The sequence below is a fragment of the Scyliorhinus torazame genome, chromosome 16 (genome assembly GCF_047496885.1).
Source record: "Scyliorhinus torazame isolate Kashiwa2021f chromosome 16, sScyTor2.1, whole genome shotgun sequence".
Lineage (NCBI taxonomy): Eukaryota > Metazoa > Chordata > Chondrichthyes > Carcharhiniformes > Scyliorhinidae > Scyliorhinus > Scyliorhinus torazame.
Window position 1 is genome coordinate 2,810,210 of NC_092722.1, and position 25,634 is coordinate 2,835,843.

Consider the following 25,634-nt stretch of genomic DNA (forward strand, 5'->3'; position numbering starts at 1 on the left):
TACAAGTCTGTCACTTTATTTTACTTTACAAATGTGTTATGAGGTCCAACCTCAGTTTCACTTCGGCCTGTGAGCAGAATACAGAACACATAGCCCTTTTGGTGATGCCTTCAAGCTTTCTATTCATGTTTCTGTTCTTGAATCCCTAGCTTAAATACGTGATCCCGCAATGTGTTTACACAATCCCTTCTGGGTGATTGATTCCTCTATATTATTGTAAAATCACAACAATTTTGACAGTAAAGATGATGGCTCTCTCATCACACGTTTTGTTCTGTTAGCAATCAAAACATTCGCACAAGCTGAAAACAGAGGAGCACAGAAAGAGAAACAAGTTAATTATGAGCCAAACATGAACGCGAGGTTGTAGCTTCAAGTAACCCAGAGCCATCAATGGTTGTTCTCTTAAATAAATGCAGGACGGAAAGCTGGTGACGGGGCGGAATGTTGGCGCAGTGGTTAGCACTGGTGCATTGTGGCGCCGAGGACCCGGGTCTGTGTGGAGTTTGCACATTCCCCTTGTCTGTGTGGGTCTCACACCCACAAAACAAAAAGATGTGCAGGATTGGCCACACTCAATTGCCCCTTAATTGAAAAAAAAAAGAATTGGGCATTCTAAATTTATATTTAAAAAAAAGAAAGCTGGTGACAGTTGAAACCGTTAATATTTGATGGACTGGCCGTGTCTCGTTGTGTTAAATGTGTTGATACCTGCAGCTGAATGCATCCATTTCCTGCTGGGTCATGGAGAGAAGTGACCGGCAGAATCCATTGTCCTTTCTCTTGACTAATCAACAATAAAAATATCACGCATCAGCAGAGTAAGTGACAAACATATTTGGCAGGATTTGTCCCCCGTGGTGTGTTCTGTGCAGCGGAGGGCGGCTTGCCAGCAGCCGGCAGCGGGATTTTCCATTCCCGCCATTGTCAACGGGGTTTCCACGTTGGTGGTGCGCTGTCAGCAGGACTAGAAGATCCCGCCAGGTCAAACTGACAGAAAATCCCGGCTCTTGTGTGTTACAGACCAGCCATGGTCTTATTAAATGGTGGAACCAGCTTGAGAGGTCAAATTGGCCCATTTCCCCCCTGAATTGGTATGTTTATCTGTATAAATATATATGCCCTGTTGACCCGGATTCCCCCAAGACGTGTATCTATCTAATGAATTTCATTGCCATTTTAAACAGCACAATTACTTCTACATGTCCAAAACTGAAAAGCACACATGTCTAACAACCCACCCTCCGAATCGAACTGTTTAAGCTGCAATATCATTCTGGTGAATCATTTCTATACCAGTTCTCTAAGGACAACATGGATTTCCTGTGATTGATGTGCTGTACCAATCTCGGTTATACCTGTGTGCTGTACCGATGGAGGTTGTACCTGTGTGCTGTACCGATGGAGGATGTACCTGTGTGCTGTACCGATGGAGGTTGTACCTGTGTGCTGTACCGATGGTGGTTGTACCTGTGTGCTGTACCGATGGTGGTTGTACCTGTGTGCTGTACCAATCTCGGTTATACCTGTGTGCTGTACCGATGGAGGTTGTACCTGTGAGCTGTACCGATGGAGGTTGTACCTGTGAGCTGTACCGATGGAGGTTGTACCTGTGTGCTGTACCGATGGAGGTTGTACCTGTGTGCTGTACCGATGGAGGATGTACCTGTGTGCTGTACTGATGGTGGTTGTACCTGTGAGCTGTACCGATGGAGGTTGTACCTGTGTGCTGTACCGATGGAGGTTGTACCTGTGTGCTGTACTGATGGTGGTTGTACCTGTGAGCTGTACCGATGGAGGTTGTACCTGTGTGCTGTACCGATGGAGGTTGTACCTGTGAGCTGTACCGATGGAGGTTGTACCTGTGAGCTGTACCGATGGAGGTTGTACCTGTGTGCTGTACCGATGGAGGTTGTACCTGTGAGTTGTACCGATGGTGGTTGTACCTGTGAGCTGTACCGATGGAGGTTGTACCTGTATGCTGTACCGATGGAGGTTGTACCTGTGAGCTGTACCGATGGTGGCTGTACCTGTGAGCTGTACCGATGGAGGATGTACCTGTGTGCTGTACAGATGGAGGTTGTACCTGTGTGCTGTACCGATGGAGGATGTACCTGTGTGCTGTACCGATGGTGGTTGTACCTGTGAGCTGTACCGATGGTGGTTGTACCTGTGAGCTGTACCGATGGTGGTTGTACCTGTGAGCTGTACCGATGGAGGTTGTACCTGTGAGCTGTACCGATGGAGGTTGTACCTGTGTGCTGTACCGATGGAGGTTGTACCTGTGTGCTGTACCGATGGAGGTTGTACCTGTGTGCTGTACCGATGGAGGTTGTACCTGTGAGCTGTACCGATGGTGGTTGTACCTGTGTGCTGTACCAATGGTGGTTGTACCTGTGTGCTGTACCGATGGAGATTGGACCTGTGAGCTGTACCGATGGTGGTTGTACCTGTGTGCTGTACCGATGGAGGTTGTACCTGTGTGCTGTACCGATGGAGGTTGTACCTGTGTGCTGTACTGATGGAGATTGTACTTGTGAGCTGTACCGATGGAGGTTGTACCTGTGAGTTGTACCAATGGAGGTTGTACCTGTGAGTTGTACCGATGGTGGTTGTACCTGTGTGCTGTACCGATGGAGGTTGTACCTGTGTGCTGTACCGATGGAGGTTGTACCTGTGTGCTGTACCGATGGAGGTTGTACCTGTGTGCTGTACCGATGGAGGTTGTACCTGTGTGCTGTACCGATGGAGGTTGTACCTGTGTGCTGTACCGATGGAGGTTGTACCTGTGAGCTGTACCGATGGAGGTTGTACCTGTGTGCTGTACCGATGGAGGTTGTACCTGTGAGCTGTACCGATGGAGGTTGTACCTGTGTGCTGTACCGATGGAGGTTGTACCTGTGAGCTGTACCAATGGAGGTTGTACCTGTGTGCTGTACCGATGGAGGTTGTACCTGTGTGCTGTACCAATGGTGGTTGTACCTGTGTGCTGTACCGATGGAGATTGGACCTGTGAGCTGTACCGATGGTGGTTGTACCTGTGTGCTGTACCGATGGAGGTTGTACCTGTGTGCTGTACCGATGGAGGTTGTACCTGTGTGTTGTACCGATGGTGGTTGTACCTGTGTGCTGCGCTGATGGAGGTTGTACCTGTGTGCTGTACCGATGGAGGTTGTACCTGTGTGCTGTACCGATGGAGGATGTACCTGTGAGCTGTACCGATGGAGGTTGTACCTGTGTGATGTCCCGATGGAGGTTATACCTGTGTGCTGTACCGATGGAGGTTGTACCTGTGTGCTGTACCGATGGAGGTTGTACCTGTGTGCTGTACCGATGGAGGTTGTACCTGTGAGCTGTACCGATGGAGGTTGTACCTGTGTGCTGTACCGATGGAGGTTGTACCTGTGAGCTGTACCGATGGAGATTGTACCTGTGTGCTGTACCGATGGAGGATATACCTGCGTGCTGTACCGATGGAGGTTGTACCTCTGTGCTGTACCGATGGAGGTTGTACCTGTGTGCTGTACCGATGGAGGTTGTACCTGTGAGCTGTACCGATGGAGGTTGTACCTGTGTGCTGTACCGATGGAGGTTGTACCTGTGTGCTGTACCGATGGAGGTTGTACCTGTGAGCTGTACCAATGGAGGTTGTACCTGTGTGCTGTACCGATGGAGGTTGTACCTGTGTGCTGTACCAATGGTGGTTGTACCTGTGTGCTGTACCGATGGAGATTGGACCTGTGAGCTGTACCGATGGTGGTTGTACCTGTGTGCTGTACCGATGGTGGTTGTACCTGTGAGCTGTACCGATGGTGGTTGTACCTGTGAGCTGTACCGATGGTGGTTGTACCTGTGAGCTGTACCGATGGAGGTTGTACCTGTGAGCTGTACCGATGGAGGTTGTACCTGTGTGCTGTACCGATGGAGGTTGTACCTGTGTGCTGTACCGATGGAGGTTGTACCTGTGTGCTGTACCGATGGAGGTTGTACCTGTGAGCTGTACCGATGGTGGTTGTACCTGTGTGCTGTACCAATGGTGGTTGTACCTGTGTGCTGTACCGATGGAGATTGGACCTGTGAGCTGTACCGATGGTGGTTGTACCTGTGTGCTGTACCGATGGAGGTTGTACCTGTGTGCTGTACCGATGGAGGTTGTACCTGTGTGCTGTACTGATGGAGATTGTACTTGTGAGCTGTACCGATGGAGGTTGTACCTGTGAGTTGTACCAATGGAGGTTGTACCTGTGAGTTGTACCGATGGTGGTTGTACCTGTGTGCTGTACCGATGGAGGTTGTACCTGTGTGCTGTACCGATGGAGGTTGTACCTGTGTGCTGTACCGATGGAGGTTGTACCTGTGTGCTGTACCGATGGAGGTTGTACCTGTGTGCTGTACCGATGGAGGTTGTACCTGTGAGCTGTACCGATGGAGGTTGTACCTGTGTGCTGTACCAATGGAGGTTGTACCTGTGAGCTGTACCGATGGAGGTTGTACCTGTGTGCTGTACCGATGGAGGTTGTACCTGTGAGCTGTACCAATGGAGGTTGTACCTGTGTGCTGTACCGATGGAGGTTGTACCTGTGTGCTGTACCAATGGTGGTTGTACCTGTGTGCTGTACCGATGGAGATTGGACCTGTGAGCTGTACCGATGGTGGTTGTACCTGTGTGCTGTACCGATGGAGGTTGTACCTGTGTGCTGTACCGATGGAGGTTGTACCTGTGTGCTGTACCGATGGTGGTTGTACCTGTGTGCTGCGCTGATGGAGGTTGTACCTGTGTGCTGTACCGATGGAGGTTGTACCTGTGTGCTGTACCGATGGAGGATGTACCTGTGAGCTGTACCGATGGAGGTTGTACCTGTGTGATGTCCCGATGGAGGTTGTACCTGTGTGCTGTACCGATGGAGGTTGTACCTGTGTGCTGTACCGATGGAGGTTGTACCTGTGTGCTGTACCGATGGAGGTTGTACCTGTGAGCTGTACCGATGGAGGTTGTACCTGTGTGCTGTACCGATGGAGGATGTACCTGTGAGCTGTACCGATGGAGGTTGTACCTGTGAGCTGTACCGATGGAGATTGTACCTGTGTGCTGTACCGATGGAGGATATACCTTTGTGCTGTACCGATGGAGGTTGTACCTGTGTGCTGTACCGATGGAGGTTGTACCTGTGTGCTGTACCGATGGAGGTTGTACCTGTGAGCTGTACCGATGGAGGTTGTACCTGTGTGCTGTACCGATGGAGGTTGTACCTGTGAGCTGTACCGATGGAGGTTGTACCTGTGTGCTGTACCGATGGTGGTTGTACCTGTGTGCTGTACCGATGGAGGTTGTACCTGTGTGCTGTACCGATGGAGGTTGTACCTGTGTGCTGTACCGATAGAGGATGTACCTGTGTGCTGTACCGATGGAGGTTGTACCTGTGTGCTGTACCGATGGAGGTTGTACCTGTGTGCTGTACCGATGGAGGTTGTACCTGTGAGCTGTACCGATGGAGGTTCTACCTGTGTGCTGTACCGATGGAGGATGCACCTGTGTGCTGTACCGATGGAGGTTGTACCTTTGTGCTGTACCGATGGAGGTTGTACCTGTGAGCTGTAACGATGGAGGTTGTACCTGTGTGCTGTACCGATGGAGGTTGTACCTGTGAGCTGTACCAATGGAGGTTGTACCTGTGTGCTGTACCGATGGAGGTTGTACCTGTGTGCTGTACCAATGGTGGTTGTACCTGTGTGCTGTACCGATGGAGATTGGACCTGTGAGCTGTACCGATGGTGGTTGTACCTGTGTGCTGTACCGATGGAGGTTGTACCTGTGTGCTGTACCGATGGAGGTTGTACCTGTGTGCTGTACCGATGGTGGTTGTACCTGTGTGCTGCGCTGATGGAGGTTGTACCTGTGTGCTGTACCGATGGAGGTTGTACCTGTGTGCTGTACCGATGGAGGATGTACCTGTGAGCTGTACCGATGGAGGTTGTACCTGTGTGATGTCCCGATGGAGGTTGTACCTGTGTGCTGTACCGATGGAGGTTGTACCTGTGTGCTGTACCGATGGAGGTTGTACCTGTGTGCTGTACCGATGGAGGTTGTACCTGTGAGCTGTACCGATGGAGGTTGTACCTGTGTGCTGTACCGATGGAGGATGTACCTGTGAGCTGTACCGATGGAGGTTGTACCTGTGAGCTGTACCGATGGAGATTGTACCTGTGTGCTGTACCGATGGAGGATATACCTGCGTGCTGTACCGATGGAGGTTGTACCTCTGTGCTGTACCGATGGAGGTTGTACCTGTGTGCTGTACCGATGGAGGTTGTACCTGTGAGCTGTACCGATGGAGGTTGTACCTGTGTGCTGTACCGATGGAGGTTGTACCTGTGTGCTGTACCGATGGAGGTTGTACCTGTGAGCTGTACCAATGGAGGTTGTACCTGTGTGCTGTACCGATGGAGGTTGTACCTGTGTGCTGTACCAATGGTGGTTGTACCTGTGTGCTGTACCGATGGAGATTGGACCTGTGAGCTGTACCGATGGTGGTTGTACCTGTGTGCTGTACCGATGGTGGTTGTACCTGTGAGCTGTACCGATGGTGGTTGTACCTGTGAGCTGTACCGATGGTGGTTGTACCTGTGAGCTGTACCGATGGAGGTTGTACCTGTGAGCTGTACCGATGGAGGTTGTACCTGTGTGCTGTACCGATGGAGGTTGTACCTGTGTGCTGTACCGATGGAGGTTGTACCTGTGTGCTGTACCGATGGAGGTTGTACCTGTGAGCTGTACCGATGGTGGTTGTACCTGTGTGCTGTACCAATGGTGGTTGTACCTGTGTGCTGTACCGATGGAGGTTGTACCTGTGAGCTGTACCGATGGTGGTTGTACCTGTGTGCTGTACCAATGGAGGTTGTACCTGTGTGCTGTACCGATGGAGGTTGTACCTGTGTGCTGTACCGATGGAGATTGGACCTGTGAGCTGTACCGATGGTGGTTGTACCTGTGTGCTGTACCGATGGAGGTTGTACCTGTGTGCTGTACCGATGGAGGTTGTACCTGTGTGCTGTACCGATGGAGGTTGTACCTGTGAGCTGTACTGATGGAGATTGTACTTGTGAGCTGTACCGATGGAGGTTGTACCTGTGAGTTGTACCAATGGAGGTTGTACCTGTGAGTTGTACCGATGGTGGTTGTACCTGTGTGCTGTACCGATGGAGGTTGTACCTGTGTGCTGTACCGATGGAGGTTGTACCTGTGTGCTGTACCGATGGAGGTTGTACCTGTGTGCTGTACCGATGGAGGTTGTACCTGTGTGCTGTACCGATGGAGGTTGTACCTGTGAGCTGTACCGATGGAGGTTGTACCTGTGTGCTGTACCAATGGAGGTTGTACCTGTGAGCTGTACCGATGGAGGTTGTACCTGTGTGCTGTACCGATGGAGGTTGTACCTGTGAGCTGTACCAATGGAGGTTGTACCTGTGTGCTGTACCGATGGAGGTTGTACCTGTGTGCTGTACCAATGGTGGTTGTACCTGTGTGCTGTACCGATGGAGATTGGACCTGTGAGCTGTACCGATGGTGGTTGTACCTGTGTGCTGTACCGATGGAGGTTGTACCTGTGAGTTGTACCGATGGAGGTTGTACCTGTGTGCTGTACTGATGGAGGTTGTACCTGTGTGCTGTACCGATGGTGGTTGTACCTGTGTGCTGCGCTGATGGAGGTTGTACCTGTGTGCTGTACCGATGGAGGTTGTACCTGTGTGCTGTACCGATGGAGGATGTACCTGTGAGCTGTACCGATGGAGGTTGTACCTGTGTGATGTCCCGATGGAGGTTGTACCTGTGTGCTGTACCGATGGAGGTTGTACCTGTGTGCTGTACCGATGGAGGTTGTACCTGTGTGCTGTACCGATGGAGGTTGTACCTGTGAGCTGTACCGATGGAGGTTGTACCTGTGTGCTGTACCGATGGAGGATGTACCTGTGAGCTGTACCGATGGAGGTTGTACCTGTGAGCTGTACCGATGGAGATTGTACCTGTGTGCTGTACCGATGGAGGATATACCTTTGTGCTGTACCGATGGAGGTTGTACCTGTGTGCTGTACCGATGGAGGTTGTACCTGTGTGCTGTACCGATGGAGGTTGTACCTGTGAGCTGTACCGATGGAGGTTGTACCTGTGTGCTGTACCGATGGAGGTTGTACCTGTGTGCTGTACCGATGGAGGTTGTACCTGTGTGCTGTACCGATGGAGGATGTACCTGTGTGCTGTACCGATAGAGGATGTACCTGTGTGCTGTACCGATGGAGGTTGTACCTGTGAGCTGTACCGATGGAGGTTGTACCTGTGAGCTGTACCGATGGAGGATGTACCTGTGTGCTGTACCAATGGAGGTTGTACCTGTGAGCTGTACCGATGGAGGTTGTACCTGTGTGCTGTACCGATGGAGGTTGTACCTGTGTGCTGTACCGATGGTGGTTGTACCTGTGTGCTGTACCGATGGAGGTTGTACCTGTGTGCTGTACGATGGAGGTTGTACCTGTGTGCTGTACCGATAGAGGATGTACCTGTGTGCTGTACCGATGGAGGTTGTACCTGTGTGCTGTACCGATGGAGGTTGTACCTGTGTGCTGTACCGATGGAGGTTGTACCTGTGAGCTGTACCGATGGAGGTTGTACCTGTGTGCTGTACCGATGGAGGATGTACCTGTGTGCTGTACCGATGGAGGTTGTACCTTTGTGCTGTACCGATGGAGGTTGTACCTGTGAGCTGTACCGATGGTGATGCGGAAATCCCTTTGTTGCTGTGCAGTTCTTCCAAATTGCCTTTTTCAGATCCAAGGTTAGGAATGTTCCTCTCTCCATACAACTGAAACCCAAGGACCTCGATCAAAATGTTTTACCTTAATTCTTAAACAATGTTCACTCCCGACCATTGGAATAATCTGACTGTACATAGACTCTCCTGAAAGCAGTGTGCAAGGATTAGCTTCACAAAACAGCTGCGAGGAGGCTGCGTGGGTGTGAAGTCCTGTCAGATTGCGTTTTGCGGTTTTCCACGGCCCGTGCTGCTGATGAAATGTGATTCACACCCAGAAACGGCGGGAATCTGATTCAAATCCATTTCAATGTGCTTACCGCACTCCGCTCAACGTGATTCCCCCCTTCACCCAATATCCACATGTGATTCAGTCACGGGGCTTCCCCCAGGGGCACAAAGGTAAATGTAGTCGCCAGGGGGAGAGGGACAGGCACAGGCAGTGGCCTGGCACTGCTCCTCCCCTTGCCCCCGGCGCAGGTTTGCACTGTTTGCAGTGCCAACCTGTGCGAGAGGACAATGGGTGGGGCGGACCCTCTAGGGAGCCCCATTGGGGGTGGGGGGGGGGGGGATTCACATTGTGTTTGTTGGGCGGGGGGGGAGGAGCCATCCAAGGTGATGCTGATAATGGTGGGGAGTAGCGGTGGGGGCGAGCGCTCCGATGCTGAGGGTTGGGGTGGGTTGGGCACCCCCAATGCAGGGCAGGAGAGCTACACAGGGTGGGGGTTGGGGGGGAGGGGGCTATGCAGGGCAGGAGAGCTTGGTTTCAGTCAGCCCCTGAGAAAATATGGGAAAGTTCTGCCCTTGAAAAATGTTCCTTTTGTTTTATGCATTCAATGTTATCCACAACACTGACTTGAACAATTACCACATGCAAACAGGAACTCAGCTTTAAGCCTTGACTTTAGCACAGCATATCACACTATTAAAGTGAGAAATTCCTGAGTGTTGGAGAAAGTTAAAGGAGGCGCAAAATGCCTAAACGTGAAAGACAATAATATCTGGGTGATAACGGAAAGCAAATACGGAATGTCCTAGCGAGGGTCATTCATGAAACACATCCCTCCTTACTAAGAAATTGTTATGAAAAAGCCAACAGAACCAGGGAGCAGAGTGTGTGATTTAACATTGAAAAGACAATTCACATTGCTACATTTGGACAATATATTAATTTGGAGTTGGCCAATCCTACCACACAACCAAGACTGGAAATCAACGAAAGTGCAGAGATTGATGGAACAGGAATGGAACTTAAAGGCAGAATTTGTTTCATTTGTCAATATGATAAGGGATTAAGACGAGTCAGCATGAGATGTGAGGGGGAATTATGGTCATTGGGCTCAGCGTGATTTATCTGGGTCAGGATTGGAGATGTACAGCACCAATAGAGGAAGAAAGAGAGATCAATGGAAGTGCTCAGTAGAGAGCTGGTTTCCTGAAGGTTTACTAATTAAATGCAAGGTTTAGAATGACACATACCAAACGGGTTTGATCCCAATCTGTACTATGCTAAACTCAACAGTGCAACAGGCATGCTGGAATTAATCACTGTGCGACCTGGTTTAGCAAACAGGAGTCAGTAACCTGGATTTCCCCAGTCTGGTTTCCTGCATGTTTCCAGTGAGGGGAGTAACGGTGATGGAGGTTGAGGGGGGACCTGATTGAGGTCTACAAAATTATGAGAGGTATGGACAAGGTGGATAGCAACAAGCTTTTTCCAAGAGTGGGGGTGTCAATTACAAGGGGTCACGATTTCAAGGTGAGAGGGGGAAAGTTTAAGGGAGATGTGCGTGGAAAGTTTTTTATGCAGAGGGTGGTGGGTGCCTGGAACGCTTTGCCAGCGGAGGTGGTAGAGGCGGGCACGGTAGCATCATTTAAGATGCATCTAGACAGATATATGAACGGGCGGGGAACAGAGGGAAGTAGATCCTTGGAAAATAGGCGACAGGTTTAGATAAAGGATCTGGATCGGCGCAGGCTGGGAGGGCCGAAGGGCCTGTTCCTGTGCTGTAATTTTCTTTACTGTATCTATAAAGATTTAATCACCTGCTAATGCTCGCATTCCAAGCATTGTCTGGCATCATTGAATCTGTCTATATATGTGTTTCTGGAACATACCTCTACATTCACCTGAGGAAGGAGCAGCGCTCCGAAAGCTAGTGACATCGAAACAAACCTGTTGGACTTTAACCTGGTGTTGTAAAACTTCTTACTGCGCTCACCCCAGTCCAACGCCGGCATCTCCACATCGTAATTTTCTTTGTTCTTGTTCTAACCCATACTCTGTAAAGGAGCTTTAGTATGTGTTAGTTAATGAGATATTATTGAGTTGATTAGGATTCCAGACCAGACCCCAATAGTGACGAGGATACTGGACCGAGACCCAATATTTTAGTTTATTTTTGTAAGACTGTGAGGAAGGACTGATTCATTCCAGGGGTGAATGCGCCAAAAATAGGGGGTGGGATTCTCTGATCCTGAGGCTAAGTGTTGACGCCGTCGTAAACGCCGTCAACAGGGTCCCAGAAGCGGCTATTCCGAGTCCGACAGGAGGCCAGCACGGCAGTGGAGCGATCCTCGCCGCTCCAGCTGCCGATACCGGCCACAAATGGGCGGCGCGGGTCTGTGCATGCGCGCTGTGACCGTCGCGGTTGCACGTATGCGCGGTGGCTTCCTTCTCCACGCCGACCCCGATGCAACATGGGGTAGGGCTGCAGGGGCCGGCGCGGAGCAAAAGAGGCCCCCAGCCCGAGAGGCCGGCCCGCTGATCGGTAGGCCCCGATCGCGGGCCAGGCCACAGCAGAGGCCCCCCCAGGGACCCCCCCCCCCCCAACCAGGCCACCCCCGAGAGGATGCACGGCGAGGTCCCGCCAGGGACCCCCCCCAAACCAGGCCACCCCCGAGAGGATGCACGGCGAGGTCCCGCCAAGGACCCCCCCCAAACCAGGCCACCCCCGAGAGGATGCACGGCGAGGTCCCGCCAGGGACCCCCCCCCCAAACCAGGCCACCCCCGAGAGGATGCACGGCGAGGTCCCGCCAGGGACCCCCCCCCAACCAGGCCACCCCCGAGAGGATGCACGGCGAGGTGGACGACACCGGCAGGACTCAGATTTTTTTGCGGCCACTCGGCCCATCCCGGGCGGTGAATTGCCGGGAGGGGGGGGGGGGGCTGCGAATAGCGGCCCTCGGCCGGCCGTGTGCGGGCGCCGGCGGTGCCGATTTTCCGCTCACGGGAGAATCAGCGGACCAGCGTCGTGCGATTCGCGCCCGGCGTGACCGGAGAGAATCCCCCCACAATATTAAACTCTTTCACATCACACCCAAAACAAGCTAACAATTACCCTTGATCAGTACTGCTCAGTACGGTGAATACAATACACTTAGGGCGTCATTCTCCGACCCCCCAGCGGGTCGGAGAATGGCCGTTGGCCGCCGTGAATCCCGCCCCCGTCAGTTGCCGAAGTCTCCGGTACCAGATATTCAGCGGGGGCGGGAATCGGGCCGCGCCGGTTGGCGGGCCCCCCCGCTCGATTCTCCGGCCCGAATGGGCCGAAGTCCCGCCGAGAAATTGCCTGTCCCGCCAGCGTAAATTAGAGTAGCTATTTACCGGCGGGACAAGGCGGCGCGGGCGGGCTCCGGGGTCCTGGGGGGGGCGCGGGGCGATCTGACCCCGGGGGGGTGCACCCATGGTGACCTGGCCCGCGATCGGGGCCCACCGATCCGCGGGCAGGCCTGTGCCGCGGGGGCACTCTTTCCCTTCCGCCTCCGCCACGGTCTCCACCATGGCGGAGGCGGAAGAGACTCTCCCCACTGCGCATGCGCGGGAAACTGTCAGCGGCCACTGACGCTCCCGCGCATGCGCCACCCCGACATGTCATTTCCGCGCCAGCTGGCGGGGCGGAAATCCCTCCGGCGCTGCCCTAGCCCCTCAATGTTGGGGCTCAGCCCCCAAAGATGCGGAGCATTCCGCACCTTTGGGGCTGCGCGATGCCCATCTGATTGGCGCCGTTTTGGGCGCCAGTCGGCGAACATTGCGCCGTTTGGGGAGAATTTCGCCCCTAATTACTATCACTTTTCCCAATTAAACAATAAGAAAGAAAAAACACACAGCCCTCAATCCATCCCACATCCCATTGGCACACAGTAATACTTGCTTTCCAGAACAGATTTGGCTCCTGTTAGAACCCCTGCAAACTCTGGCTGGGAGTTTTCAAAAAGCTGTTTCAACCAGTTTGTTTCAGCTTCCCCTTGTCCTCAGGCAAGTCTGCACTACTTTAAATACTATTAATCTTTCTTTTAACTATTGCACTATGAGAGCAAAAGACCTTGTGGTCCAAAGGGTAGCCATATCAGAACTCAACTCAAAAGCTTCCTCAAAATGTCCGAAGACCTTGGCCGGGATCCTGCGATTCCGCGGCGGGTCGGAGAATCGCTGGGAGAGCGTGAGAATCGCGCCACGACGCTCTGAGGCCGGGCCGCCGATTCTCCGTCAGCAATTCTCCGGCGCCCACGGGGTCGCTGCTGCGCTGGTCGGGGGTCATTGAAAGTGGCCCCCCCAGTGACCCGCTGCGCCTCGACGTGCCGAGTGCCCGCCGGGTTCGGCTGAGTCCCGCCGACGTGGGTTACGTATGGTCCCACCCGGCGGGACCTCAGAGTTCTGGCTGCGGGGCCGTCCTGGTGGGGGGCGGGGGGATCTGACTCCGGAGAGGGGGCCACCACGGTGGCCTGGCTAATTCCGTGGGGGGCCTATGTTCATCCTCGCCGGGCCCCTGTAGGGTTCCACCATACTGCCCGGGGGCCGGTGCGGAGACGGGAATCCACGCGCATGCGGGACCCGCGCCAGCGCTGGCGCACCAGCGTTCGGGCGCTGGAGCAGCGGACACCACTCCGGTACCATACTAGCCCCCTAGGAAGGGGTGAATATCTGACATTTGAAGCCCGTTGATGCCAGAGTGGCCCGCACCACTTCTGACGACAGCGTCAGAACTTGGCCGCGGGATCGGAGAATCCCAGCCCTTAACTCCGCCCAGCAATGACATCATCTCCCCAAGCTGAAAAAAGTGCAGTGTGTGCGGGGAGTGCAGTGTGTGTGAGGAGTGCAGTGTGTGCGGGGAGTGCAGTGTGTGTGGGGAGTGCAGTGTGTGTGGGGAGTGCAGTGTGTGTGAGGAGTGCAGTGTGTGGGGGGAGTGCAGTGTGTGTGGGGAGTGCAGTGTGTGCGGGGAGTGCAGTGTGTGTGTGGGGAGTGCAGTGTGTGTGGGGAGTGCAGTGTGTGTGGGGAGCGCAGTGTGTGTGGGGAGTGCAGTGTGTGTGGGGAGTGCAGTGTGTGTGGGGAGTGCAGTGTGTGCGGGGAGTGCAGTGTGTGTGTGGGGAGTGCAGTGTGTGTGGGGAGTGCAGTGTGTGTGGGGAGCGCAGTGTGTGTGGGGAGTGCAGTGTGTGTGGGGAGTGCAGTGTGTGTGCAGGGAGTGCAGTGTGTGTGCAGGGAGTGCAGTGTGTGCGGGGAGTGCAGTGTGTGTGGGGAGTGCAGTGTGTGTGGGGAGTGCAGGGAGTGCAGTGTGTGCGGGGAGTGCAGTGTGTGTGGGGAGTGCAGTGTGTGTGGGGGGAGTGCAGTGTGTGTGGGGAGTGCAGTGTGTGTGGGGAGTGCAGTGTGTGTGGGGAGTGCAGGGAGTGCAGTGTGTGCGGGGAGTGCAGTGTGTGCGGGGAGTGCAGTGTGTGCGGGGAGTGCAGTGTGTGTGGGGAGTGCAGTGTGTGCGGGGAATGCAGTGTGTGTGGGGAGTGCAGTGTGTGCGGGGAGTGCAGTGTGTGCGGGGAGTGCAGTGTGTGTGGGGAGTGCAGTGTGTGTGGGGAATGCAGTGTGTGTGGGGAGTGCAGTGTGTGTGTGGGGAGTGCAGTGTGTGTGGGGAGTGCAGTGGGTGTGTGGGGAGTGCAGTGTGTGCGGAGAGTGCAGTGTGTGTGGGGAGTGCAGTGTGTGTGTGGGGAGTGCAGTGTGTGTGGGGAGTGCAGTGTGTGTGGGGAGTGCAGTGTGTGTGGGGAGTGCAGTGTGTGCGTGGAGTGCAGTGTGTGTGGGGAGTGCAGTGTGTGTGGGGAGTGCACTGTGTGTGGGGAGTGCAGTGTGTGTGGGGAGAGCAGTGTGTATGGGGAGTGCCGTGTGCGGGGAGTGCAGTGTGTGTGGGGAATGCAGTGTGTGTGGGGAGTGCAGTGTGTGGGGGGAGTGCAGTGTGTGTGGGGGGAGTGCAGTGTGTGCGGGGAGTGCAGTGTGTGCGGGGAATGCAGTGTGTGTGTGGAGTGCAGTGTGTGCGGGGAGTGCAGTGTGTACGGGGAGTGCAGTGTGTGTGGGGAGTGCAGTGTGTGTGGGGAGTGCAGTGTGTGCGGGGAGTGCAGTGTGTGTGGGGAATGCAGTGTGTGCGGGGAGTGCAGTGTGTGCGGGGAGTGCAGTTTGTGCGGGGAGTGCAGTGTGTGTGGGGAGTGCAGTGTGTGTGGTGAGTGCAGTGTGTGTGGGAGTGCAGTGTGTGTTTGGGGACTGCAGTGTGTGTGGGGAGCGCAGTGTGTGGGGGGAGTGCAGTGTGTGTGGGGAGTGCAGTGTGTGTGGGGAGTGCAGTGTGAGTGGGGAGAGCAGTGTGTATGGGGAGTGCCGTGTGCGGGGAGTGCAGTGTGTGTGGGGAATGCAGTGTGTGCGGGGAGTGCAGTGTGTGCGGGGAGTGCAGTGTGTGTGGGGAATGCAGTGTGTGTGGGGAGTGCAGTGTGTGCGGGGAGTGCAGTGTGTGTGGGGAATGCAGTGTGTGTGGGGAATGCAGTGTGTGCGGGGAGTGCAGTGTGTGTGGGGAGTGCAGTGTGTGTGGGGAGTGCAGTGTGTGCGGGGAGTGCAGTGTGTGTGGGGAATGCAGTGTGTGTGGGGAATGCAGTGTGTGCGGGGAGTGCAGTGTGTGTGGGGAATGCAGTGTGTGCGGGGAGTGCAGTGTGTGTGGGGAGTGCAGTGTGTGTGGGGAATGCAGTGTGTGTGGGGAGTGCAGTGTGTGCGGGGAGTGCAGTGTGTGTGGGGAATGCAGTGTGTGTGGGGAATGCAGTGTGTGCGGGGAGTGCAGTGTGTGTGGGGAATGCAGTGTGTGCGGGGAGTGCTGTGTGTGGGGGGAGTGCAGTTTGTGTGGGGATTGCAGTGTGTGTGCGGGGAGTGCAGTGTGTGCGGGGAGTGCAGTGTGTGTGGGGAGTGCAGTGTGTGCGGGGAGTGCACTGTGTGCGGGGAGTGCAGTGTGTGTGGGGAGTGCAGTGTGTGTGGGGAATGCAGTGTGTGTGGGGAGTGCAGTGTGTGTGGGGAGTGCAGTGAGTGTGGGGAGTGCAGTGTGTGCGGGGAGTGCAGTGTGTGCGGGGAGTGCAGTGTGTGCGGGGAGTGTAGTGTGTACGGGGAGTGAAGTGTGTGCGGGGAGTGCAGTGTGTGTGAGGACTGCAGTGTGTGTGGGGAGTGCAGTGTGTGCGGGGAGTGCAGTGTGCGCGGGGAGTGCAGTGTGTGTGGGGGAGTGCAGTGTGTGTGGGGAGTGCAGTGTGTGCGGGGAGTGCAGTGTGTGCGGGGAGTGCAGTGTGTGTGGGGAGTGCAGTGTGTGCGGGGAGTGCAGTGAGTGCGGGGAGTGCAGTGTGTGCGGGGAGTGCAGTGTGTGCGGGGAGTGCAGTGTGTGTGGGGAGCGCAGTGTGTGTGCGGGGAGTGCAGTGTGTGTGAGGAGTGCAGTGTGTGGGGAGTGCAGTGTGTGCGGGGAGTGCAGTGTGTGCGGGGAGTGCAGTGTGTGCGGGGAGTGCAGTGTGTGCGGGGAGTGCAGTGTGTGTGAGGACTGCAGTGTGTGTGGGGAGTGCAGTGTGTGTGGGGAGTGCAGTGTGCGCGGGGAGTGCAGTTTGTGTGGGGGAGTGCAGTGTGTGTGGGGAGTGCAGTGTGTGCGGGGAGTGCAGTGTGTGCGGGGTGTGCAGTGTGTGTGGGGAGTGCAGTGTGTGCGGGGAGTGCAGTGTGTGCGGGGGGTGCAGTGTGTGCGGGGAGTGCAGTGTGTGTGAGGAGTGCAGTGTGTGCGGGGAGTGCAGTGTGTGCGGGGAGTGCAGTGTGTGCGGGGAGTGCAGTGTGTGCGGGGAGTGCAGTGTGTGTGGGGAGTGCAGTGTGTGAGGGGAGTGCAGTGTGTGCGGGGAGTGCAGTGTGTGTGGGGAGTGCAGTGTGTGCGGGGAGTGCAGTGTGTGTGGGGAGTGCAGTGTGTGCGGGGAGTGCAGTGTGTGCGGAGAGTGCAGTGTGTGTGGGGAGCGCAGTGTGTGTGGGGAGTGCAGTGTGTGTGGCGATTGCAGTGTGTGCGGGGAGTGCAGTGTGCGGGGAGTGCAGTCTGTGCGGGGAGTGCAGTGTGTGTGAGGAGTGCAGTGTGTTTGGGGAGTGCAGTGTGTGCGGGGAGTGCAGTGTGTGCGGGGAGTGCAGTGTGTGTGGGGAGTGCAGAGTGTGCGGGGAGTGCAGTGTGTGCGGGGAGTGCAGTGTGTGCGGGGAGTGCAGTGTGTGTGGGGATGCAGTGTGTGTGGGGAGCGCAGTGTGTGCGGGGAGTGCAGTGTGTCTGGGGAGTGCAGTGTTTCTGTGGAGTGCAGTGTGTGCGGGGAGTGCAGTGTGTGCGGGGAGTGCAGTTTGTGCAGGGAGTGCAGTGTGTCTGGGGAGTGCAGTGTGTCTGCGGAGTGCAGTGTGTGCGGAGAGTGCAGTGTGTATGGGGAGTGCAGTGTGTGTGGCGAGTGCAGTGTGCGCGGGGACTGCAGTGTGTGCGGGGAGTGCAGTGTGTGTGGGGAGTGCAGTGTGTGTGGGGAGTGCACTGTGTGTGGGGAGTGCAGTGTGTGTGGGGAGAGCAGTGTGTGTGGGGAGTGCAGTGTGTGGGGGGAGTGCAGTGTGTGTGGGGGGAGTGCAGTGTGTGCGGGGAGTGCAGTGTGTGCGGGGAATGCAGTGTGTGTGGGGAGTGCAGTGTGTGCGGGGAGTGCAGTGTGTACGGGGAGTGCAGTGTGTGTGGGGAGTGCAGTGTGTGTGGGGAGTGCAGTGTGTGCGGGGAGTGCAGTGTACGCGGGGAGTGCAGTGTGTGCGGGGAGTGCAGTGTGTGCGGGGAGTGCAGTGTGTGCGGGGAGTGCAGTGTGTGCGGGGAGTGCAGTGTGTGCGGGGAGTGCAGTGTGTGTGGGGAATGCAGTGTGTGCGGGGAGTGCAGTGTGTGCGGGGAGTGCAGTTTGTGCGGGGAGTGCAGTGTGTGTGGGGAGTGCAGTGTGTGTGGTGAGTGCAGTGTGTGTGGGAGTGCAGTGTGTGTTTGGGGAGTGCAGTGTGTGTGGGGAGCGCAGTGTGTGGGGGAGTGCAGTGTGTGTGGGGAGTGCAGTGTGTGTGGGGAGTGCAGTGTGAGTGGGGAGAGCAGTGTGTATGGGGAGTGCCGTGTGCGGGGAGTGCAGTGTGTGTGGGGAATGCAGTGTGTGCGGGGAGTGCAGTGTGTGTGGGGAATGCAGTGTGTGCGGGGAGTGCTGTGTGTTGGGGGGAGTGCAGTTTGTGTGGGGATTGCAGTGTGTGTGCGGGGAGTGCAGTGTGCGCGGGGAGTGCAGTGTGTGTGGGGAGTGCAGTGTGTGCGGGGAGTGCAGTGTGTGGGGGGAGTGCAGTGTGTGCGGGGAGTGCAGTGTGTGCGGGGAGTGCAGTGTGTGGGGGGAGTGCAGTGTGTGCGGGGAGTGCAGTGTGTGCGGGGAGTGCAGTGTGTGGGGGGAGTGCAGTATGTGTGTGGAGTGCAGTGTGTGTGGGGGCAGTGCAGTGTGTGTGGGGAGTGCAGTGTGTGTGGGGAGTGCAGTGTGTGTGGGGAGAGCAGTGTGTATGGGGAGTGCCGTGTGCGGGGAGTGAAGTTTGTGTGGGGAGTGCAGTGTGTGCGGGGAGTGCAGTGTGTGCGGGGAGTGCAGTGTGTGCGGGGAGTGCAGTGTGTGGGGGGAGTGCAGTATGTGTGTGGAGTGCAGTGTGTGTGGGGGCAGTGCAGTGTGTGTGGGGAGTGCAGTGTGTGTGGGGAGTGCAGTGTGTGTGGGCAGAGCAGTGTGTGTGGGGAATGCAGTGTGTGGGGGGAGTGCAGTGTGCAGGGAGTGCAGTGTGCGCGGGGAGTGCAGTGTGTGTGGGGAGTGCAGTGTGTGCTAGGAGTGCAGTGTGTGCGGGGAGTGCAGTGTGTGTGCGGGGAGTGCAGTGTGTGCGGGGAGTGCAGTGTGTGTGGGGAGTGCAGTGTGTGCGGGGAGTGCAGTGTGTGTGGGGAGTGCAGTGTGTGTGGGGGGAGTGCAGTGTTTGTGGGGAGAGCAGTGTGTGTGTGGGGAGTGCAGTGTGTGTGTGGGGAGTGCAGTGTGTGCGGGGAGTGCAGTGTGTGGGGGGAGTGCAGTGTGTGTGGGGAGTGCAGTGTGCGGGGAGTGCAGTGTGTGTGGGGAGTGCAGTGTGTGTGGGGGGAGTGCAGTGTGTGTGGGGAGTGCAGTGCGTGTGGGGAGTGCAGTGTGTGCGGGGAGTGCAGTGTGTGGGGGGAGTGCAGTGTGTGTGGGGAGTGCAGTGTGCGGGGAGTGCAGTGTGTGTGGGGAGTGCAGTGTTTGTGGGGGGAGTGCAGTGTGTGTGGGGAGTGCAGTGTGTGTGCGGAATGCAGTGTGTGTGGGGAGTGCAGTGTGTGTGGGGAGTGCAGTGTGTGTGGGGGGAGTGCAATGTGTGTGGGGAGTGCAGTGTGTGCGGGGAGTGCAGTGTGTGCGGGGAGTGCAGTGTGTGCGGGGAATGCAGTGTGTGTGGGGAGTGCAGTGTGTGTGGGGAGTGCAGTGTGTGTGGGGAGTGCAGTGTGTGTGGGGAGAGCTGTGTGTGTGGGGAGTGCAGTGTGTGCGGGGAGTGCAGTGTGGGCGGGGAATGCAGTGTGTGTGGGGAGTGCAGTGTGTGTGGGGAGTGCAGTGTGTGCGGGGAGTGCAGTGTGTACGGGGAGTGCAGTGTGTGTGGGGAGTGCAGTGTGTGTGGGGAGTGCAGTGTGTGCGGGGAGTGCAGTGTGTGTGGGGAATGCAGTGTGTGCGGGGAGTGCAGTGTGTGCGGGGAGTGCAGAGTGTGCGGGGAGTGCAGTTTGTGCGGGGAGTGCAGTGTGTGTGGGGAGTGCAGTGTGTGTGGGAGTGCAGTGTGTGTTTGGGGAGTGCAGTGTGTGTGGGGAGCGCAGTGTGTGGGGGGAGTGCAGTGTGTGTGGGGAGTGCAGTGTGTGTGGGGAGTGCAGTGTGAGTGGGGAGAGCAGTGTGTATGGGGAGTGCCGTGTGCGGGGAGTGCAGTGTGTGTGGGGAATGCAGTGTGTGCGGGGAGTGCAGTGTGTGCGGGGAGTGCAGTGTGTGTGCGGAATGCAGTGTGTGTGGGGAGTGCAGTGTGTGCGGGGAGTGCAGTGTGTGTGGGGAATGCAGTGTGTGTGGGGAATGCAGTGTGTGCGGGGAGTGCAGTGTGCGTGGGGAGTGCAGTGTGTGTGGGGAGTGCAGTGTGTGTGTGTGGGGAGTGCAGTGTGTGCGGGGAGTGCAGTGTGTGCGGGGAGTGCAGTGTGTGCGGGGAGTGCAGTGTGTGTGGGGAGTGCAGTGTGTGTGGGGAATGCAGTGTGTGTGGGGAGTGCAGTGTGTGCGTGGAGTGCAGTGTGTGCGGGGAGTGTAGTGTGTACGGGGAGTGCAGTGTGTGCGTGGAGTGCAGTGTGTGTGGGGAGTGCAGTGTGTGTGGGGAGTGCACTGTGTGTGGGGAGTGCAGTGTGTGTGGGGAGAGCAGTGTGTATGGGGAGTGCCGTGTGCGGGGAGTGCAGTGTGTGTGGGGAATGCAGTGTGTGTGGGGAGTGCAGTGTGTGGGGGGAGTGCAGTGTGTGTGGGGGGAGTGCAGTGTGTGCGGGGAGTGCAGTGTGTGCGGGGAATGCAGTGTGTGTGGGGAGTGCAGTGTGTGCGGGGAGTGCAGTGTGTACGGGGAGTGCAGTGTGTGTGGGGAGTGCAGTGTGTGTGGGGAGTGCAGTGTGTGCGGGGAGTGCAGTGTGTGTGGGGAATGCAGTGTGTGCGGGGAGTGCAGTGTGTGCGGGGAGTGCAGTTTGTGCGGGGAGTGCAGTGTGTGTGGGGAGTGCAGTGTGTGTGGTGAGTGCAGTGTGTGTGGGAGTGCAGTGTGTGTTTGGGGAGTGCAGTGTGTGTGGGGAGCGCAGTGTGTGGGGGGAGTGCAGTGTGTGTGGGGAGTGCAGTGTGTGTGGGGAGTGCAGTGTGAGTGGGGAGAGCAGTGTGTATGGGGAGTGCCGTGTGCGGGGAGTGCAGTGTGTGTGGGGAATGCAGTGTGTGCGGGGAGTGCAGTGTGTGCGGGGAGTGCAGTGTGTGTGGGGAATGCAGTGTGTGTGGGGAGTGCAGTGTGTGTGGGGAATGCAGTGTGTGCGGGGAGTGCAGTGTGTGTGGGGAGTGCAGTGTGTGTGGGGAGTGCAGTGTGTGCGGGGAGTGCAGTGTGTGTGGGGAATGCAGTGTGTGTGGGGAATGCAGTGTGTGCGGGGAGTGCAGTGTGTGTGGGGAATGCAGTGTGTGCGGGGAGTGCAGTGTGTGTGGGGAGTGCAGTGTGTGTGGGGAATGCAGTGTGTGTGGGGAGTGCAGTGTGTGCGGGGAGTGCAGTGTGTGTGGGGAATGCAGTGTGTGTGGGGAATGCAGTGTGTGCGGGGAGTGCAGTGTGTGTGGGGAATGCAGTGTGTGCGGGGAGTGCTGTGTGTGGGGGGAGTGCAGTTTGTGTGGGGATTGCAGTGTGTGTGCGGGGAGTGCAGTGTGTGCGGGGAGTGCAGTGTGTGTGGGGAGTGCAGTGTGTGCGGGGAGTGCAGTGTGTGCGGGGAGTGCAGTGTGTGTGGGGAGTGCAGTGTGTGTGGGGAATGCAGTGTGTGTGAGGAGTGCAGTGTGTGGGGAGTGCAGTGTGTGCGGGGAGTGCAGTGTGTGCGGGGAGTGCAGTGTGTGCGGGGAGTGCAGTGTGTGCGGGGAGTGCAGTGTGTGTGAGGACTGCAGTGTGTGTGGGGAGTGCAGTGTGTGTGGGGAGTGCAGTGTGCGCGGGGAGTGCAGTGTGTGTGGGGGAGTGCAGTGTGTGTGGGGAGTGCAGTGTGTGCGGGGAGTGCAGTGTGTGCGGGGTGTGCAGTGTGTGTGGGGAGTGCAGTGTGTGCGGGGAGTGCAGTGTGTGCGGGGGGTGCAGTGTGTGCGGGGAGTGCAGTGTGTGCGGGGAGTGCAGTGTGTGCGGGGAGTGCAGTGTGTGTGGGGAGTGCAGTGTGTGAGGGGAGTGCAGTGTGTGCGGGGAGTGCAGTGTGTGTGGGGAGTGCAGTGTGTGCGGGGAGTGCAGTGTGTGTGGGGAGTGCTGTGTGTGCGGGGAGTGCAGTGTGTGCGGAGAGTGCAGTGTGTGTGGGGAGCGCAGTGTGTGTGGGGAGTGCAGTGTGTGTGGCGATTGCAGTGTGTGCGGGGAGTGCAGTGTGCGGGGAGTGCAGTCTGTGCGGGGAGTGCAGTGTGTGTGGGGAGCGCAGTGTGTGCGGGGAGTGCAGTGTGTCTGGGGAGTGCAGTGTGTGCGGGGAGTGCAGTGTGTGTGGGGATGCAGTGTGTGTGGGGAGCGCAGTGTGTGCGGGGAGTGCAGTGTGTCTGGGGAGTGCAGTGTTTCTGTGGAGTGCAGTGTGTGCGGGGAGTGCAGTGTGTGCGGGGAGTGCAGTTTGTGCAGGGAGTGCAGTGTGTCTGGGGAGTGCAGTGTGTCTGCGGAGTGCAGTGTGTGCGGAGAGTGCAGTGTGTATGGGGAGTGCAGTGTGTGTGGGGAATGCAGTGTGTGTGAGGAGTGCAGTGTGTGTGGCGAGTGCAGTGTGCGCGGGGACTGCAGTGTGTGCGGGGAGTGCAGTGTGTGTGGGGAGTGCAGTGTGTGTGGGGAGTGCACTGTGTGTGGGGAGTGCAGTGTGTGTGGGGAGAGCAGTGTGTGTGGGGAGTGCAGTGTGTGGGGGGAGTGCAGGTTGTGTGGGGGGAGTGCAGTGTGTGCGGGGAGTGCAGTGTGTGCGGGGAATGCAGTGTGTGTGGGGAGTGCAGTGTGTGCGGGGAGTGCAGTGTGTACGGGGAGTGCAGTGTGTGTGGGGAGTGCAGTGTGTGTGGGGAGTACAGTGTGTGCGGGGAGTGCAGTGTACGCGGGGAGTGCAGTGTGTGCGGGGAGTGCAGTGTGTGCGGGGAGTGCAGTGTGTGCGGGGAGTGCAGTGTGTGCGGGGAGTGCAGTGTGTGCGGGGAGTGCAGTGTGTGTGGGGAATGCAGTGTGTGCGGGGAGTGCAGTGTGTGCGGGGAGTGCAGTTTGTGCGGGGAGTGCAGTGTGTGTGGGGAGTGCAGTGTGTGTGGTGAGTGCAGTGTGTGTGGGAGTGCAGTGTGTGTTTGGGGAGTGCAGTGTGTGTGGGGAGCGCAGTGTGTGGGGGAGTGCAGTGTGTGTGGGGAGTGCAGTGTGTGTGGGGAGTGCAGTGTGAGTGGGGAGAGCAGTGTGTATGGGGAGTGCCGTGTGCGGAGAGTGCAGTGTGTGTGGGGAATGCAGTGTGTGCGGGGAGTGCAGTGTGTGTGGGGAATGCAGTGTGTGCGGGGAGTGCTGTGTGTGGGGGGAGTGCAGTTTGTGTGGGGATTGCAGTGTGTGTGCGGGGAGTGCAGTGTGTGCGGGGAGTGCAGTGTGTGTGGGGAGTGCAGTGTGTGCGGGGAGTGCAGTGTGTGGGGGGAGTGCAGTGTGTGCGGGGAGTGCAGTGTGTGCGGGGAGTGCAGTGTGTGGGGGGAGTGCAGTGTGTGCGGGGAGTGCAGTGTGTGCGGGGAGTGCAGTGTGTGGGGGGAGTGCAGTATGTGTGTGGAGTGCAGTGTGTGTGGGGGCAGTGCAGTGTGTGTGGGGAGTGCAGTGTGTGTGGGGAGTGCAGTGTGTGTGGGGAGAGCAGTGTGTATGGGGAGTGCCGTGTGCGGGGAGTGAAGTTTGTGTGGGGAATGCAGTGTGTGTGGGGAGTGCAGTGTGTGTGGGCAGAGCAGTGTGTGTGGGGAATGCAGTGTGTGGGGGGAGTGCAGTGTGCAGGGAGTGCAGTGTGCGCGGGGAGTGCAGTGTGTGTGGGGAGTGCAGTGTGTGCTAGGAGTGCAGTGTGTGCGGGGAGTGCAGTGTGTGTGCGGGGAGTGCAGTGTGTGCGGGGAGTGCAGTGTGTGTGGGGAGTGCAGTGTGTGCGGGGAGTGCAGTGTGTGTGGGGAGTGCAGTGTGTGTGGGGGGAGTGCAGTGTTTGTGGGGAGAGCAGTGTGTGTGTGGGGAGTGCAGTGTGTGTGGGGAGTGCAGTGTGTGTGGGGGGAGTGCAGTGTTTGTGGGGAGAGCAGTGTGTGTGTGGGGAATGCAGTGTGTGCGGGGAGTGCAGTGTGTGTGGGGAGTGCAGTGTGTGTGGGGAATGCAGTGTGTGTGGGGAGAGCAGTGTGTGCGGGGAGTGCAGTGTGTGTGGGGAATGCAGTGTGTGTGGGGAATGCAGTGTGTGCGGGGAGTGCAGTGTGTGTGGGGAATGCAGTGTGTGCGGGGAGTGCTGTGTGTGGGGGGAGTGCAGTTTGTGTGGGGATTGCAGTGTGTGTGCGGGGAGTGCAGTGTGTGCGGGGAGTGCAGTGTGTGTGGGGAGTGCAGTGTGTGCGGGGAGTGCAGTGTGTGCGGGGAGTGCAGTGTGTGTGGGGAGTGCAGTGTGTGTGGGGAATGCAGTGTGTGTGAGGAGTGCAGTGTGTGGGGAGTGCAGTGTGTGCGGGGAGTGCAGTGTGTGCGGGGAGTGCAGTGTGTGCGGGGAGTGCAGTGTGTGCGGGGAGTGCAGTGTGTGTGAGGACTGCAGTGTGTGTGGGGAGTGCAGTGTGTGTGGGGAGTGCAGTGTGCGCGGGGAGTGCAGTGTGTGTGGGGGAGTGCAGTGTGTGTGGGGAGTGCAGTGTGTGCGGGGAGTGCAGTGTGTGCGGGGTGTGCAGTGTGTGTGGGGAGTGCAGTGTGTGCGGGGAGTGCAGTGTGTGCGGGGGGTGCAGTGTGTGCGGGGAGTGCAGTGTGTGTGAGGAGTGCAGTGTGTGCGGGGAGTGCAGTGTGTGCGGGGAGTGCAGTGTGTGCGGGGAGTGCAGTGTGTGCGGGGAGTGCAGTGTGTGTGGGGAGTGCAGTGTGTGAGGGGAGTGCAGTGTGTGCGGGGAGTGCAGTGTGTGTGGGGAGTGCAGTGTGTGCGGGGAGTGCAGTGTGTGTGGGGAGTGCAGTGTGTGCGGGGAGTGCAGTGTGTGCGGAGAGTGCAGTGTGTGTGGGGAGCGCAGTGTGTGTGGGGAGTGCAGTGTGTGTGGCGATTGCAGTGTGTGCGGGGAGTGCAGTGTGCGGGGAGTGCAGTCTGTGCGGGGAGTGCAGTGTGTGTGGGGAGCGCAGTGTGTGCGGGGAGTGCAGTGTGTCTGGGGAGTGCAGTGTGTGCGGGGAGTGCAGTGTGTGTGGGGATGCAGTGTGTGTGGGGAGCGCAGTGTGTGCGGGGAGTGCAGTGTGTCTGGGGAGTGCAGTGTTTCTGTGGAGTGCAGTGTGTGCGGGGAGTGCAGTGTGTGCGGGGAGTGCAGTTTGTGCAGGGAGTGCAGTGTGTCTGGGGAGTACAGTGTGTCTGCGGAGTGCAGTGTGTGCGGAGAGTGCAGTGTGTATGGGGAGTGCAGTGTGTGTGGGGAATGCAGTGTGTGTGAGGAGTGCAGTGTGTGTGGCGAGTGCAGTGTGCGCGGGGACTGCAGTGTGTGCGGGGAGTGCAGTGTGTGTGGGGAGTGCAGTGTGTGTGGGGAGTGCACTGTGTGTGGGGAGTGCAGTGTGTGTGGGGAGAGCAGTGTGTGTGGGGAGTGCAGTGTGTGGGGGGAGTGCAGTGTGTGTG

At 57.5% G+C, this 25,634-nt stretch overlaps 1 long non-coding RNA gene across 2 annotated transcripts in view; it reads right to left on the reverse strand.

Moving 5' to 3' along the window:
- The window catches only part of LOC140392329 (uncharacterized), a 175,179-nt gene continuing 149,545 nt past the window's right edge, over positions 1-25,634 (reverse strand). For both annotated transcript variants that reach the window (XR_011935289.1, XR_011935288.1), the window contains exons 2-3: positions 8,750-8,855; positions 1-302 (exon numbers count right to left, since the gene is read on the reverse strand). This is a non-coding gene — a long non-coding RNA (uncharacterized lncRNA). The remainder of the gene's footprint in view (positions 303-8,749; positions 8,856-25,634) is intronic.